Here is a 17,024-nt window from a genome sequence, read left to right as displayed (position 1 = left end):
GCATATTTGATTTACTAGTCAGTCCCTAGTACAGTGCACTGTTTGTGCCCAAGGCCTGTAAATAAAATGCTACTAGTGCGTCTGCTTTGCAACAAAGAAGGTAACCCGCACTTCTAATGGTTTAACACCATTCTGTTTACGGTGAACAGATAAACAAAACTTAATATGTTTATCAAGGCGATTATTTGCGCCGTTTTTATTTTTCAAATTTTGTAAAAAAATTGTATGTGTGTACAGAGAAATCACACTGCCATTTACATAATAACCAACCAAATTTAGCTACACAAATCATAAATTTACAAACATAAACAATATGAAAAACAGTGCGTGAAAAGTTTTATATATACAACAAAGTGAACATATATCATGAACGTGGGGAGGGAAAGATGTCAAATTATTTTTTCAAAAACATCAACAAACGCAATTAAGCAAACGTTTTCAAACCATAAAGCAATTATTGCCCAAGGAGCAGCCTTTCAATGAATCTGCATGAAAAACAAAATAACCTCTCGGAAACAATGTTTGTAAGGTTATAGATTCCCAAGTGTTCTAGCGTATTTCCAAACTTAGGACGTAATCCCGTTCGCCTACGCGTTTCGAGTTTGCAGGGTATCTTCACAAACTCTCTTCAGGGCCAAATGAATTCTTTCCCCTGTTTCTCAACCTATTAGTGAAAACACAAATAGTAGCGGACACTCATTATAATTTGCTCTCCTAAGCCCACTCGTACCCTCTCCTATGTACAACTTGAAATTAGGGAAACATACCTCAGGGGACGTGAGGTAAAATCTGTATGTCCGGAGTGTAACGACAGGATTTTTCGAGTCTGTGCGTTTTCTAAAAAGACACAAGTGGTTGTGTCAGAAATTGTGCTACTGATGATTATTAGCCAGCTCATTATGACCGTAGAAGCAACCAAACAATTCCTACCTGGATACGTAATTCGGGAGGAATCAAGTGGATTCTTCAATTCTGTGGTCAGTGTTTGGCGTTAGTTCGATTCGCAACCTTTTTGCCGAGGGGGGGTCCTGCAGCGGACCGTCTGCAGCACTGATTGTGTTACCCATATAAGCAGCCTGGAAATGTAACTCAAATCTTCCATTGCAGAGCCCATGTGCAGTCTGGTACTGCCATGTTGACTTGACAAGTGCACCCACTTGTCAGACCCTAACCGTCCCTTTTCTTACATGTTAGTCACCCCTAAGGTAGACCCAAGGTACCCCTGTGGGAAGGGTGGAGTGTATGTGAAAGGTGGACATGCACTGGTGTGTGTGGCATGTCCCGATAGAGAAATACTGCCAATTTCATTTTTTTTTACTATTGCAAGGCTTCCTGTTCCCATAGGATAGAATGCAGAGTTTGCTTATAAAATCTTATAAGCATAATTACCCCTGGGAACAAGGTAGGAGAATAACATTTAGTATGCCTGAACGCAAAGTGTTAAAATGCATCTTTTTACATATCTCATTGGATCGTTATAGAAGTGGGATTACCCTGGGATGTTCTGCTGCTGCTAATAATTTCAGCTGCCTCTATTTTTTCCTCAAACATCGTTGGTTATATTCTTAACCATTTCCAAAATGACTCGTGATTTTACCTTGGCCTTAAGAAATCCCTGGTCTGATTGACCACGAGGGGTGAAACATGTGTCGGCTGTTGCGCTCTCAACACAACACAGGACAATCGTTGTTTTTTATATAAAGGAACTATCCTATTGAATGAACTCATCTACTTTTTGGAAGGAGGAACAAATACTCAAATCCCTACTATACACTTAGCCATCCGGTGTGGCTCTGCTAGTATGTGTATTGACTGTCTGGCTTTGGGGTGGGAGGGGCTGGGGATGTGCATTCTCTCAGACGGCCACCGGGGGGGTGGGGGGGGGTTGATGTGTGTCCTGCCGTTCCTGAATGAGTCAGGGCTGGGCTGAATAGACCTGGGCTTCATTCAGAGTAAGGGGAGGAGTTCTCACTAGTACCTGAGTAAGCCCAGTCTGCATTTAGAGTGGTGGAAGAAGATTTCCCTTGCACCTGAATAGGCCCTGTCTGCCTTTGACAATGTTGTCTCCACCTCCTGTCAGGAAGCTGCACCAGAGAGGACGGAGCTGGTTTTGACTGAGCAAAGGGCTTCTATGCCACCAGAGAACAAATTATGTTGCTGTATAAATATTGAGGCCCAGGCTCCAGACTTTTAGTTAACTTCGGGGAATCAAGAGGATCCTTTGTCAGGGAGAAGACCCAGAGAAGCTGAGGAGGAATACAGCCCCTGTGCTGTGTGCTGTCTGTGGTTGGCCTTCAGTGGCTACTTGCTGCAAAGGAAAGGAGAAATCACTTTGCTGTTTGCTGTGTCCCCTACTTTGGGGAAGATCTCCAAGGTCTTGAAACTAAGCTTGCCTCCTGTTCTGAAGTCTCAGGGACCCAAAGACTTCACCACCAGCTCCCCTGAACTTTCTTGCTGAGAGTTCCGACCTGCTAAGAGGTGCATGCTGTTGTTTTGGACCTCTGGAGGCTGTTTGCCTTTGGGAGCGGGAAAAAGTAACACAACTTCGAGAAGCATGATGCATCTGCACCTCTTTCTGATGCATCGCCGAAGAAATCGCCACAGTGCCTGCTCGCAGGCTCGAGAACGCTGCATCGAGTGCACCAATTTTCGAAGTCCGGTATCACCGCACTGATTCTGATGCATGGCCTGCTGTGCGGCTGCAAAAACCCACACATCGTGACGAATCTTTGCATCGTTGTGCCAAGTCTGTTGCATCTTCGGGTGACGCAGTAAGAAACCGACGCATCACCTCCCCACGCAGTAAGAAACCAACTCATCACTTCCTCTCCGGTAAGGAACCAACGCATCACCTCCCCTGCGCAGCAGTAAGGAACCGACGCATCACCTCCCCCGGACCAAGGAACCAATCTATTACCTTCCCTAGGTGTAAGGAACCAATGCATCACCTTCCCTGAGACCCTTTTTGTTTGTTTGTGCGACGCATCCAAGATACTTTTTGCGAAAAGTGTTGCATCTGCAATTTGCTTTGAACTGAACTATTTCTACCATTTGAAAGTCACATATTTATTACTGTATTGTGTATTTTTGTTGTTTTGGTCTAGATAAAGATTAAATATTTTTCTAAATTGGTGTATACGGCTAGTAGTGTGCAGACCATTAAGCAAACACATATTATTTTTCCCTGTTTCCCTTTAGAATTTGGTTGTTGGAACACTGGTTAGTTATTGCACCTGTTGGGCTTTGTCAAAATGGAATTCAACTTTTTTCACCTGCACATCTTAAAGATGAGGGAACTAAAAGTCTTTTGCAAGGAGAGGGGGCTACCTGTGAAGAGGAGATCCACAAGGCAGGATCTTGAGGCAGCCCTGCATAGCCATGAGGTGCAATGCTGGGAAGCAACACTAGCAGATGACTCTGTAGAAGAATCTGAGGGGAAGGATTCCCAACCAGAATACCAAGAGCGCAGTGGCCCTGAGGACAAAACATTTTGGGAAAGATTTGCTCGTGAAGAGAGGAATCAGATTCATGCTCCTGACCTAGGACTGAGGCAGCTAGACCAGTAGTGCAAGGAAATAGAGTGAGCCTTAGCTGAAAAACTAATGTGTGTAGCTCAGGAAGTGAGCTTGGCTGGGCTGGAGATGGAATACAAGTCAGATGGTGGCAGCAAAAAGGTGTTATCTGGTGCTGAGGAAGAAGTACACCCTCCCCCCCCAGAGATGTGACTCCTGACTTGAAGACGGGGTTGACATACACCAGGGGGTTCAGTTTTATGAGGCAGCTCCAGTGGTGCGCTGTGTCCCTGAAGTGGATTGGGGCATGGGATCATTTTCCCAGTGGTGGTAGGGGCACTCTACTGACTCTAGATGAGAGGTGCAGTGAGAGGTGTTCACCCATGGTAGAAGTTCTGGTCTGTGAGTGTGGAGACCACCCAGAATCGTGTGGGTTGAGTGACAGAGACAGTCAGACACAGTCTTGCCAATCTCAGGAGAGTGATGTGGGGTACATGTGTGAGGCACTGGATGGTCAGGCAAAGGGTAGCTTGTTTAACACCTGTGTGGGTCTGTGTGATTCAACTGGTGGAAAGCATATTTTAAGTACCTGTTTTAAAGAGCTATGCCAACATCTGGTGGAGCATGAGCTCTCCGACCCCACAGAGCTCACACTGAAGGCAGACCTTTTGGTGGATTCCAGAGGTTCTGAAGAAACATCTGGGGGTGGTCCTGAAGGAGGTGGCTCAGGTTTTCCCAAACCAAGTGAGGTAGGGGAGGGTCATGATGGGCAGATAAGTCCCAGAGTAGTGGGAGGCGTGAAGGGTCCTATGTCCTGTCTCAGAGGAGAAGGAGTGGGAGAGGGCTGTGTCCTGAGGTGCTCGAAACCCAGCCTCAAGGCCTAGTTGGTTCCATGACAGAACACCAGAAGGGGGCTTAGTCTCTACTGAGAGACCATTCCCTGAGTGGGATCCCAAGGTGTTAGTTGAGCTGTGGGAGACTGCTGTAACTAGCATTCCACCAGCTCTGGTGTCTGACAGCACCTTTTATATTTGGAGGGGCTGTGTGAGTCCAGAGAGAGGGGTGAGGGGGGATGCAGTCTCCAGTGGAAGGACCAGTGGGTCTTGGATTGCCATCTCTGAGGTCAGAGCCCCCCAGGACTGACCCTGTTGAGGCCACTTCTGGCCTGGGGGGTCTTCATGCTCCGTCAGGTGGACAGGAGGCGGGAGACCTGCACCAGGCAGACTCTTACCCAACTCCTGAGGAGTGTGTTTCCCTTGTGGGGTGTTGGTGTACTCCCCCAGAAGTCCTGCGTTGCCAGGCACAGGTCCAGCCTAAGGGTACAGACCCTGGGTTGGAGGGCCAGATTCAGGGTGTCCCCCTGACCTGGAGTAAGGGGCGACTGCTAACAGTACCCCTACCGGGTTGTCTTCTGGGGTCACCACTACAGGTGGGAGGGTGCTGTGGTAAATATTTTACCGTATCATTTTTGCCATATAATTTCAAGTTCAAGAATAGCTCAATAAAATGAAAGGCAGAGTCCGGGGTGTCTGAGTCTGAAAGGGCTTTAATTCAGAAATGACTCGAGTCAATGGAGATCTGTTCCATCAATACAAGGGTTCGGGCATGCAAGGGAAGATGTCAGGAAAGATGTCAACGATTTATTCACAGTACATGACATATATAGTAAAATGACACAATAGCATTGCATACAGTAGGCGTGACTAGTGAAATGTATATGATAAGAACACATGTGCGTAGCGAAAAGGCGTGAACATGGGTGTGCACAGAGGCGTGAACTAGAAACGTCACAGAAAAGTGTCATAAGTGGGTGGATGCTTAGTGAATTCTTGCAGAGTCAGCTGAAACCTATGGCCTGGATGCGCGCGCAGCTAATATGACGTGTGATTGACGTGCGTCTGGAGGGAGCTAAGAGTCTGACTTTTAACACTAGTAGAAGAGACATAAGACTGGCATGTCAGATCGACCTGTTCCTAAAACATATCTGATATCTTGTGTTTGGAGGATGTTTATACTGGAGGAAAAGGTCTTTCGGGCAGAGGCTATGCTACACTGAATGTATGCGTGTCTAGGTGCAGATGCATGGAGCCAGGGCCTACCATGGTAACGGGAGCAATGAATTACATGAGGAGGACAGGAAGGCTTTACCCTTTACTCTGCAGCCGGGGTGCTGTTTACTTATTTTACTAGACAGGAATGTATTTTCGAGGAGGCTGAGCTGGCTACGCTGATAACTTGAAGGCAAAATACTGTTTTTGGCAGGCAGAGCAGGCCGAGCCGGTCACCGCTCGCTTGGCAGGAAGTAAGGCAGAGGTCAGGGATGCATCTCATCTCCACGTTGCAGTTTTCGGAGACAGAGACGGAAAAGTGGTTCAATGGCAGGAATCAGGGCCTAACTCGGCAGAGCCAGGAAATACGTGAAAGTGCACCATGTAAAGACGGTGGCACGGCATACTTAGGAACTGAGTTATCAATCCATTCATGGTGGATCTGAAAGAGGACATGTTAACGTTGGACGCAAATGTATTTGCGTCTTCAAATTCGGTTGCGGAGGGAAGTTACATGCACTTTAACTCGTACATGGAGACGATGGGGTACTCGTTAGGGGACATACCTGACCATAAAAATTCCAATTACCTCATTCCCTCCTTGTCCCCTACGGACCCATTAGGATATATCTATTTTCATGAGACCATCTATTTGTTCGTATAACATCATTTGTTCTTCTTCCTTTAATCGGGAGTGGGAACGTGCACTTGAGCGGGGAATACAAGATGTGGCACACAAGCCGCAAATCGCTGGCCCACATTGAAGACATAAACAGCAACTGCATACAATGGCCAATATAATCCCTAGGAATGACAATAGCTTCCATCCCCAGGCTGTTACTACACCCCAGAGCCAACCGGACCAAGTCCAGGAGCCTGGGTTCTGGTGTATCTGATGGGCAATTTCGTGAAGTCTGGTGATGGCCTTATAGACCGAAGGCGCGTTATTAGGAATAAACACACAACAACTGGATCCGATGACTCTACAAGCTCCGCCCCTATCGGCCAGGATGACGTCAAGGACAAGGCGATTCTGAAGAACAACAAGTCTCATAGCAGACTGCTCCTCTGTTAAGTTGCCCAAAGCTGAAGTAGTCTCATTCACTACTGCTTCGAGAGTTCTGGTTAATTTGCGTATCAATTTACTATTGGACACTGTGCCTAAATAGGGAAAGAATCCTTTATTGAAATCTGTATATTGTTCCCATGCGGTTTCAGTATAATCAACTAATGGAAGGTCTCTTTTGTGCCTAACTAGATTGAGACGGGAATTTCTGTGGTAATCAGGAGGAGCTAGAAAAACAGGTGGTAGTAGGAATGCAATGTAACAGGTACCATCCCAGTCTAGGGGTAAACGTATATAGGCTGTATGGCCACAAATGAAATAGGAATGGCGGGAGGCTTTGAATGTAGACTTGCCTTTATCACTAAATTCGACCACAGTAGTACATTCACTATGACCTAGGTGTACTGAACCATTCTTTCTGACGCATAATTCACCTTTGACTGGTAATACTGACATAGATGGCAAGTCTGGACTAGTTTCTGACTGAACATTTAGAATCATGAGGTCGAGTGTAAAATTGCCTAATCGGGGCGTGGCCAAGATGACGTCGGAGTAGGACACTTTCTCGAGCCTCTCCGACGCCGATCCTGCACAGCAACTTACAGCGGGGTCCTGAGGCGTCCTGCCTGAGCTGCTCGATCGGCGGAGGCTGCAGCTTGCTGGCGGCGTGTCCCGGTGTCGTCGCCTCGGCGAGGGGTGACCGGCAGGAGCCGTTTGGAGGGAGCCGAGCTGAGGCCTGTGAAGCGGCGGCCTCACGTGATCTGGAGGCCGGAGGAGGCAGAGCGATCCTGGGCCCTGGCGCGACATCGGCGCGGGCTGTGTCGCGATGAGCGGGTGAGGCGAGATGCGGACCGCGCCACCCGAGGGGCGCTTGCAAAGTGGCGCTTAGAGGAGCATTGGCGGGCCGCGCCGGGGACTGGACGCTGCTGGGAGCTGGCGGAGGAACCGGCGACGAGCTGGAGAGCAGCCCCTGAAGCACCGGCAACAGGCGTTGTGTCACAGGCCCGGCGGGGGCAGAGCGAGCGCCCCCCCCCCCTCGAAAAGCAGCGGACTGGTGAGCATACCGGCGGGGGAAGGAAGGCAGAGCTGCAGGGTAGCGAGACCCTCTACCTACCCAGGGACACACGCCACGCTGGGGCCTTCCGTACTTAGGCCGGGTGAATACGAGTGGCTGGAGGGCCGGCGCGTGGTCTCACACACGCCGGCGTAACGCAAGGAGAGCCATACAATGCGGGTGGCTGGCCCGCAGTAGTGAAGGGGCTTTGATTCTCCAGTTGGCCCTGCTGGTGGACATTGTGGAGTGACCTGCCATTGCAATTGTGGTGCACCCCCCCCCGAGGGAAGCCCCGCCGGCGCTGCTGCCGCCTTCGGCGGGGCATTGGCGCCAGGGAGAGCGAAAGTCTTGCGACTTGCTGGCGCAGTTTCTGAAGAGCGGATCGCCTGAACTACTGCCCGCCTAGGTGGTGGGTCCTACTGGGGTCTGAGCGCCTGACGCTACCTCGGAGGGGCTCTGACGGTGACGGACCGGGCTGGCTCCCCCCGGGTCTAGGACATTGGTGAGGACGCACGCTGTATTGGGAACCCACAAGCCCCGCGCCTGGTCACCAGCCTTGGGGTGTAGGCCGGAAGGACCCCTGAATGCTAGCGGCGTCACTGCATAGCGGTGGCCTGGTGGAAGAGAGGCCGCACTTTTGTCGGTGCACCTAAATAACCTTCGGAGAGGGCGGATAGCGCCTTCAGCAGACCATCCCAACGCGGTGAATCGCCGATCCGCGCCTCGGCCTCCCGGCGGCAGTTATCCTGAGCCCAGGTGGAAGTGCACGGGAGCAGGCCGCAGCCATGTCCAACTCACAACACAGAGGGGGGAAGACGGGGAAGGAGGTAGCCCCCAAATCATCGCAGCAACCGGTGTCGCCCGGTGCCAGCAGCTCCTCCAGGCAATCGGATGATGAGGCACCGGCAACTAAAGCTTTCATGAAGGAACTCTTCGCGACTATCAAAGAAGACATTTCCGAGCTCCGCACACAGCTGGCCTCGGACCTCAGGGAGGTACGGAGGGACGTAGACGGGATTGGAGAGAGAGTGGCGACGTTGGAGGACCATGACCTTAGCATGGCGAACGATGTGCACCAACTCCAACAGGATATCATACGCCTCACGGAGCAAAATCTGGATTTGCAAACCCATGCGGAGGATTTGGAGAACCGCTCCAGAAGAAATAACATTTGTATCAAAGCAGTGCCATGGGACGGGGAAGCGGGAGACCTGCGTGGATACGTCCTGGCACTGTTTCTCCAGATCTTAGAGGACGAAGAGGTGCGTGACGTCCAGATGGATAGGGTGCACAGAGTGGGGCTGCCCAGGAGGGGCGGGGGACCGCCGCCAGATATCCTCGTTTGCGTGCATGACTTCCAGTTAAAGGAAAAGATATTGAGAAAAGCGAGGACCACTACCTCGCTGCAATTCAGGGGCCATCACCCCCAGCTTTACCAGGACCTGGCGGCGACGACCCTGCAGAAAAGAAGGGACTTCCGTCCTGTGACCGCCTTTCTCCGGGGACGCGGAATATCCTACTCCTGGGGCCATCCTTTCCGGATCATCTTTAGATGGGAGAATCGGCTGCGACAGATCAATTCCCTGCGGGAGGCGAAGGATCTTCTGGGTATTGAGGACACGGAGCCGTCGCAGGAGGCGCGGGGATCCCCGTTCCGGAGAAGGCGTCGCTCTTCCTCATGGCACAGGGTGGGCCCGTCCCCGGAGCGGCGGCGGCCGGATTCGGCGACTAGTGAGCAGGAGAGAGGGGCCGCGGTGGCTTCGGTGGCCTCCGCCACCATGACGGATTCCCAGATGAGCTCTGGTGCAGCATGACCCCGATCTTATGGAGTGGCGTCGGAGGGGCTCTTGGCCTGAGGTCCTCGGGGTACTAAGGTACTTTTGGAGAAGACACCCCGGATTTTGGACCTGGGGGTCCCCAGGTGGACACCCCTGCCCCAACTCCAGACCAGCGGGGACCTTTTGAACCATGACCTGCTGGAACTGAAGACTGCGTGGTTCAGGTTCAGTGCATTGAGTTGCATTTTGTTATTCTTTGTTCTTGGGGGGGTAAGGGGTGGGATTGTTGGCGCTCTGAATATGGGTGTCATAGCGGGGTGTTCTGGGTTGGGGAAGGGAGTTCGGGGAGTGGCGGCGGCGTTGTGTGCCGAGTGTGTGTTGAGAGGACTTTTGACGATATTTTCTTTTGTGGTTTATATATGGTTTGGAGATCTGCCTTCGCTGACACTTGCGTACCTTAGGACTGTGGATGCCTCATGGGACTTGCGGAGTGACCGGGCGGGCCTTCTGGGTTGGTTGTGGCTGGGGTTCTTCCCTAGAGTCCCCGTGTTTGTTCCTCTTCTCTGGGCTTGGTTTGTGGAGCGTGTGCGGGCCCGGTGCGGGCACCATGGCTGTTTGGCTGTGAGCATGGCGTGGAATCTGTGTAATCCCTTATGCCTGTCAGCATAGGAACTTGGAATGTGAAGGGCCTTAACTCCCCGCAGAAGAGGCAGAAACTCTGGAAGTACATCATAGATCACCATCTGGATGTAGTGGCCCTCCAGGAGACCCACCTGGCTAGGAAGGATGAGTTGAGGCTTCGACATCGGCAGTTCCCCCTTATCTACAGGGCCTCTGCAGCCACGAAGCACAGGGGGGTGGCTCTACTCTTTCGGGCTTCCCTGCATTTTCAGCCCATGGGTGTGAGTGTGGATAGGGACGGCCGTTGGCTGCTGGTGAAGGGACTGTTGCGGGCCGCCTGTGTACTTTTGCAGTATTGTATGCCCCTAATGCGGGACAGAATAGCTTTCTGCAGGATCTGTTGGACAAGATGGGGGACTTTGTGGAGGGTCATTTACTTTTACTAGGCGATTTCAATATGGTATGGGACAGGGGTCTGGATAGCTCTGGGGGCCGCAGGGCAGACACTGGCGTCTTCTCAGACGAAACTAAACGGCAGTTGGGAGACCTGGGGCTGATTGACAGTTGGCGCTTTCTTCACACACAGACCAGAGATTACACCTTTTTTTCCAACGTACACCACTCGTACTCCCGCATTGATTATATCTTGCTGAGTCAGGCCCTTCGAGGGGACGTACAATTAGCTAGTATTTTTCCACTCTCGCTATCGGATCATAGCCTTGTGATTCTGGGACTGCACTGGGCCACCGGGGGGGATGGTTGGCGCAAGTGGTATTTCCCGGCAGCACTGGTGCGAGATGAGGTATCGTGTAAGGCCCTGCGCAAGGCAATTGATGATTTTTTTCTCCTTAACCCGCCTTCAGACACATTGGTGTATAATACGTGGGACGCGTGCAAGACCTCCTTACGGGGCACGTGCCTCGCCCTCAACGCAAACCTGAATAAGCTAAGGCGCGAAGAGAGGGAGGCTCTGGAATTGGAGTTGGCTACTTTGGAGCAGGCCCACAAGGCGAACCCCTCCAGGGTGACCCTTCGCCCCCTGACGGCGGTCCGAGGGAAGCTGAGGGCCCATTATAATAACAGAGCGGAATTCACTCTTTTGCGACTTAGACGTACCTCCTACTCCCAGGGTAACAAGATCGGGCGCCATCTTGCCCGGCAACTCCGGGACAAACGCAAGAAGGACTATATCGGGGGTATTCGCGATCAAGCGGGCTCTGTTCAGCATAGAGACGCGGACAAAGCGGCTATATTCGGGCGCTTTTATGCGGCGCTCTACTCGAGTGACGCTCTCGATCCCGGCGCACAATCCAGATTCCTGGAGGGCCTGTCTCTCCCGAAGGTTTCCAGGGAATGGAACGAGTCACTATCCTCCCCCATCACTCGGGAGGAAGTCTTGGATGCCATTAAGGGCCTGAAGCTGCACAAGGCCCCCGGGCCTGACGGCTACACGGCCCTCTTCTACAAAACATTTGCTTCTGAAGTATGCGACTACCTGGTCTCCCTCTTCAACGCAATGGCGGTTGATGGCAGGACCACGGACTCTATGGCTGAGGCGTTGATCAGTGTTATTCCCAAACCGGGGAAGGATCCTACCCTTTGTACATCCTACCGCCCGATAGCACTTCTCAATCTGGACGCCAAACTGTATTCCTCTATCTTGGCGGGTAGGCTGCAGGACCTGATGACCCTGATCCATCCTGATCAATCAGGATTTATTAAAGGCAGACAGACCCACGATAACCTACGCCGCGTCATACACCTCATCGAAAAAGCGGAGCGTTTCCGCATACCCGCGGCGGCGGTGCTGGTAGGGCTCGACGCGGGGAAAGCTTTCGACCGCGTCGACTGGGGGTTTTTGCACCAGACTCTGCTGGCCTTCGGTTTCTCGCCTTCTTTCGTGAAGATGATTGAGGCTAATTACAGTTGGCCCACATCCCGTGTGCTGGTCAATGGCCATAGATCCGCGAATTTTCACCACTCCCGAGGGACGCGCCAGGGCTGCCCCCTCTCACCCCTTCTCTTTGCTCTTAGTATTGAGCCATTAGCGTTAGCGGTGCGAGATAACGAGAGGATTCTAGGACTTCCCTTTACGGGCGAGCAGCACAAGATCTCGCTCTTTGCGGATGATGTCTTGCTGTCTATCAGGGGGCCGGCACTGTCGCTGCCACATGTCCACTCAGTGCTCTCTACCTACGAGGAAGTGGCGGGTTTCAAGGTTAATTTCGACAAATCCTACATCCTAAACCTGACCCTCTCGGCGGGGGAGGTGCACACGACCAGGCAGCTCACTCCGCTAGCTTGGGCGACGGAGTCCTTGCTATACTTGGGCGTGCGGTTGACTTCCACCGTGAATGCCCTGTTCCATGCTAACTTCCCTCCGATGTTATCCTCCGTAAGAACTGAGCTGGACCGTTGGAAGCCTAAATTCATCTCGTGGCTGGGCAGGATCCACGCCCTTAAAATGGTGCTCCTTCCCAAACTATTGTATTTATTTCAGGCTTTGCCTATTCCGGTAGGGCTAGACTACTTTCGCCGATTGAAGACCATGATGCTACGATATGTCTGGCAGGGCGGCCGAGCACGGCTTCCATTCTACGTCCTGAGGCGCCCACGCTTAGAAGGGGGGGTTGGCTTCCCGGACATGCATTTGTATTACAAAGCTGCCCAACTGAGGGTCATCGTGGAGTGGTCCCAACAGAAGTCGGAAAAGCATTGGCTCCACATGGACCGTAGCGTTGCGGGCCGCTCCATCTGGGATCTGGCCTGGAAGCCTAAGGCAGACCGCCCCAAGAATGCTTACATTAGCACCCCCACGAGTACGGTGCTGAAGGTGTGGGACACGGTGAGCGGTGACGACCGTTGGACCACGTTCCCATCCCCATTCACCCCGATTCACTTCAATCCGGCTTTTCCCCCGGCCCTGGCGGAGGGTCCCTTTGACGCTTGGAGGGAGGGGGGCTGTAGAGCCCTCACCCACTTGTTCCATGGCACCGAACCCCTCACTTTCCACAACTGTATGAGGGACTATGATGTCCTCCCGACAGAACGCTTTAGGCATCTCCAACTCCTGCATTGGGCGACGTCGCCTGCCGTAGTAGACGCGGCCACCAGACCCTTGTCACAATTTGAGTCCTTCCTTCTTCACACTTCTACCATGAGGGGTACGATTTCTTTCCTGTACAAACTGTTATTAGACTCTGCCGTGTCACCACGACCTCGATATCAAGACCATTGGGAATCCACACTGGGGAGGGACATTTCTGCTACCGAATGGCGGGCCCTATGGAGAGACGTGACAACGCACAATCACTCTACTGACCTCAGAGAAGCACATATGAAACTCATCTTTGATTAGTACATGTACCCCTCCAAATTGCACCGCATATTCCCGGCTACCTCGGACAGGTGTTGGCGGGGCTGTGGGATGCTGGGAGACTTTAGGCATATATGGTGGGATTGCCCCACCATCCAGCCGTTCTGGGCTGAGATTCTGTCCCACATTAGAGACATCTTGGGTTACCCGATCCCGAACTCCATGGACTTTGTCCTATTAGGGCTTAGGGATCCACTGCTTGAACACCAGACCAGGGCGGATAAGCGTGTTATGTGGTTGTGTTTGGGTGCGGCCAAGGTGACTCTGGCGGCAGCGTGGAAGTCCCCATCTACCCTGGCTATTTCCTTGTGGCATGCCCGACTGTGGCGTCTGTTGAGCATGGAACGCCTCTCTGACATCTTCCTGGGGAACTTTAAGAACTTTATGTACAATTGGGGCTCGCTTGTGAGATTTCTGTCCCGAGGTTTGCCCTCGGCTGTATGCCCGTCAACGCTGCGATCTCTTCATCTCTTCCAAATTTGATCTCCAGAATGTCTGTATTGTTTGCTATGTTTGCTGGCCGCCGCCACTGGGGGGAGGGTGATGTTGGGGAGGGACGAGGGTGGGGGATAGTTGGGGTGATTGTTTTGTGTTCTTCTTACTTCCTTCTCTCTCGCTGCGACTAGCTATGCCTTGGGAGGACTACTGGGCCATGAACGGAGTTTGGGCGGGCCTCTACGACCTGAGGGTGCCAATACTGGACTAAAGTCTTTATTGCCTGCGGACTATGGAGCCATATCGCCCTTCCTCTTTGGATGAGCCCTCCCCTTTTTTGCGCCCCCTGTGTGGGGTTTTGTGGCGTTATGTCGCCTGTCTCTCTTTTTTTCTTTCTGTTTCCCCTCTTACTGTCTACCACCCCCCTTTCTATTCTCAACTGATATACTGCAAAATAAAAATTTAAAAAAAAAAAAAAATTGCCATCCATACACTTCATTTTCTAGGTCGGTCCCTGTCCTTTGGGGGAGACCCTCCTTGTCTGGGAAACATGCCTTATTCAGAACTGTGTTCAGATTTCCCCATACCCAATTACCCTGGAAAACTATGGAATCAGCATCTACAGAATTAATTAAACTAAACCATGCACCACAGGAACCATTGTGTGTAAACGGATACGGAAAGAGGGGCAGAACTCCCTGATATTTCTGATAGGGAGGGAGTCGGCCACATATCCAACAATTGGTAGCATTGCTGGTCTGATGGGAATGGTGTAACATACTGATGAATTAATTGTTGTGCAGCGCAAGTCGATAAGATAGTTCGTGTGGAGGTAGCTCACTAAACGTGTGTTCTGCAGTGTCATTAGAAAAAGAATGTGCAATCGGAAAATACATGTACAACATCAGGCTGATGCCAATTAACGTAAGACTCAGAAAAAACATATTAATCAGGGTGCAGATGCACCTACTACGGAGATTTTTACAGTAACGATTTCTTTTCATGATCTCCTGTCTATCTCTCTCTCTATTTGGATCTAGCTTGTACATTGTCAGAAACTGCCTAACCGCTTCACCCGAGGGGGACTTAAACAATTAAACTGTCTGACTTACTAGACCTTAGTTTTTGTCTGTACTCCTCTTGGGGAGTTTTCTCTCGAAAAGGGAGTTTAATGTCTGTCTTTGGTACGTGAGAGTTCTGGGAGTCAGGGCTTGGCGAAAGTCCATGAAATGTTTTCACGTGACTGGAGTGTACCCAGCCCTTCCTCCCCTCTAGCTTTACTGCAGTCCGGGTTGTTAACAAAACAATCTTCGGCTCCTTCCGGCGGGGCTCCAAAGGGCTCGTCCTATCGAAGTTCCGAACAACAACAGTGTCTCCCGGGACCAGTGCATGTGGCTTCACCTCGGAGTTGTCTGGGAAGGCTGCAGCAACCTGTGAACGACAAGATTGTAGTGCAGACATCAAGGAAGCAAGGTAATCTGTCAGCATAGTACTTTCGACATTGGTTATTTTTCTCGGCAGAGGCGTCCCCCACATATTAGGAGGTCTACCGAAGACCACCTCATACGGAGATAGCCCTGTCCTAGAATGGGCTACCATTCTCATATAAAACAGTGCAACTGGTAATGCTACTATCCAATCTACGCCTTTCTCTTTACACACTTTAGCAAGGCGAGTTTTCAGAGTCTGATTGTGGCGCTCCACGAGACCTGCTGGCTCTGGATGCCGGACACAGTGAAACTTCCACTGGTACCCCAATAGGAGTGAGATCTGCTTCATCAGTTCAGACGAGAATGGCTGACCGTTATCTGAATACACGACACGGGGCAAACCATATCGAGGGAAAAACTCACGAACCAGCTGCCTGGCAGTGGTCGGGGCAGTGTAATCTGGGACGGGATACGCTTCTGTCCATCGAGATAGGGCACATACAACTACGAGGACATACTTAAATCCTCGGCATCTGTCCATCTGGATATAATCCATCTGGAGGACTTCAAAAGGATAGTCAGGAGGATAAAATCCACCTTGCTCTACGGGAATCCCTTTTCCTGGATTGAACTGACAACAGATCATGCAGGTACGCACTTTCTATTTTGCTGCTGCTCGTAAATGCTTGTTGAACCATAGATTCTGTAGACTGTCTAACATGGCTTTTTCTCCTAAATGTGCTGGGCTATGTGCAGTGTTGATGATAACTTGAACCATAGAGTCGGGGAGGAACCATGTGGTTTTTCCCCTCGTCATCCAACCTTGATCTGTCTGGACCCCTCCTTGTTCAGCCCATTTCTTGATTTCGTCTGGAGTAGCATGTGTCTGTATGTCAATGACATCTAGTGCGGGGTCCCTGACAGTCATGCTGTGTGTCAGTGATGATACATCAGTCTTTGTCATATCAGTCGTCTGTGTATGAGTCTGTGCTGTATATTTCGCTGTCTGATCTGCGAAGTCGTTACCCTGTGAAATCTTGTCTGTTACTTTCGTATGTGCCTTGCACTTCATGATGGCTATGGCTGTAGGCAAATGTATTGCTTCTAACAGTGCTTGGATGAGGGGACCATGCTGGATTTTGGCTCCGTGAGAGGTCAGAAAACCTCTCTCTTGCCAGAGGACACCGAAGTTGTGTACGGCTCCGAATGCATAACGTGAATCTGTGTATATGTTTACTTTCTTGTTCTTGGCTAATATACAGGCTTGGGTCAGAGCAATGAGCTCTGCTGCTTGGGCTGACAGGGTGTCAATGCGATGTGTTTCTACGACTTCAGTTTCAGTGGTCACTGCATATGCGGCCACTAGCTCTCCTGTACTTGTTCTCATGCATGAACCATCCACATAAAGTGTCAGGTCTGGATCGGGTAATGCGACATCTGTCAAGTCTTGTCTTGGTTTCGTAACTGTGTCGACTACATCTACGCAGTCATGTGGAGTAGGATCTGTTGTGCTCGAAGGTAAAAGTGTAGCAGGATTCAGTGTATTACAACGTCTGATTTCTATGTGTGGCTGGAATAACGTCAGTTCATAACCTGTCAGTCGTGCTATGGTCAAGTGCTGGGTCTGTGTTCGGTTTAGGAGAACTTCCACAGAGTGTGGAACCTGTACTGTCATTTGGTGTCCCAATACAATGGAATCACTTT

Source organism: Lissotriton vulgaris, chromosome 2_1 (assembly GCF_964263255.1).
Source record: "Lissotriton vulgaris chromosome 2_1, aLisVul1.2, whole genome shotgun sequence".
Lineage (NCBI taxonomy): Eukaryota > Metazoa > Chordata > Amphibia > Caudata > Salamandridae > Lissotriton > Lissotriton vulgaris.
The sequence above is the reverse complement of the archived record's forward strand: the minus strand, read 5'-3'. Positions refer to the sequence as shown.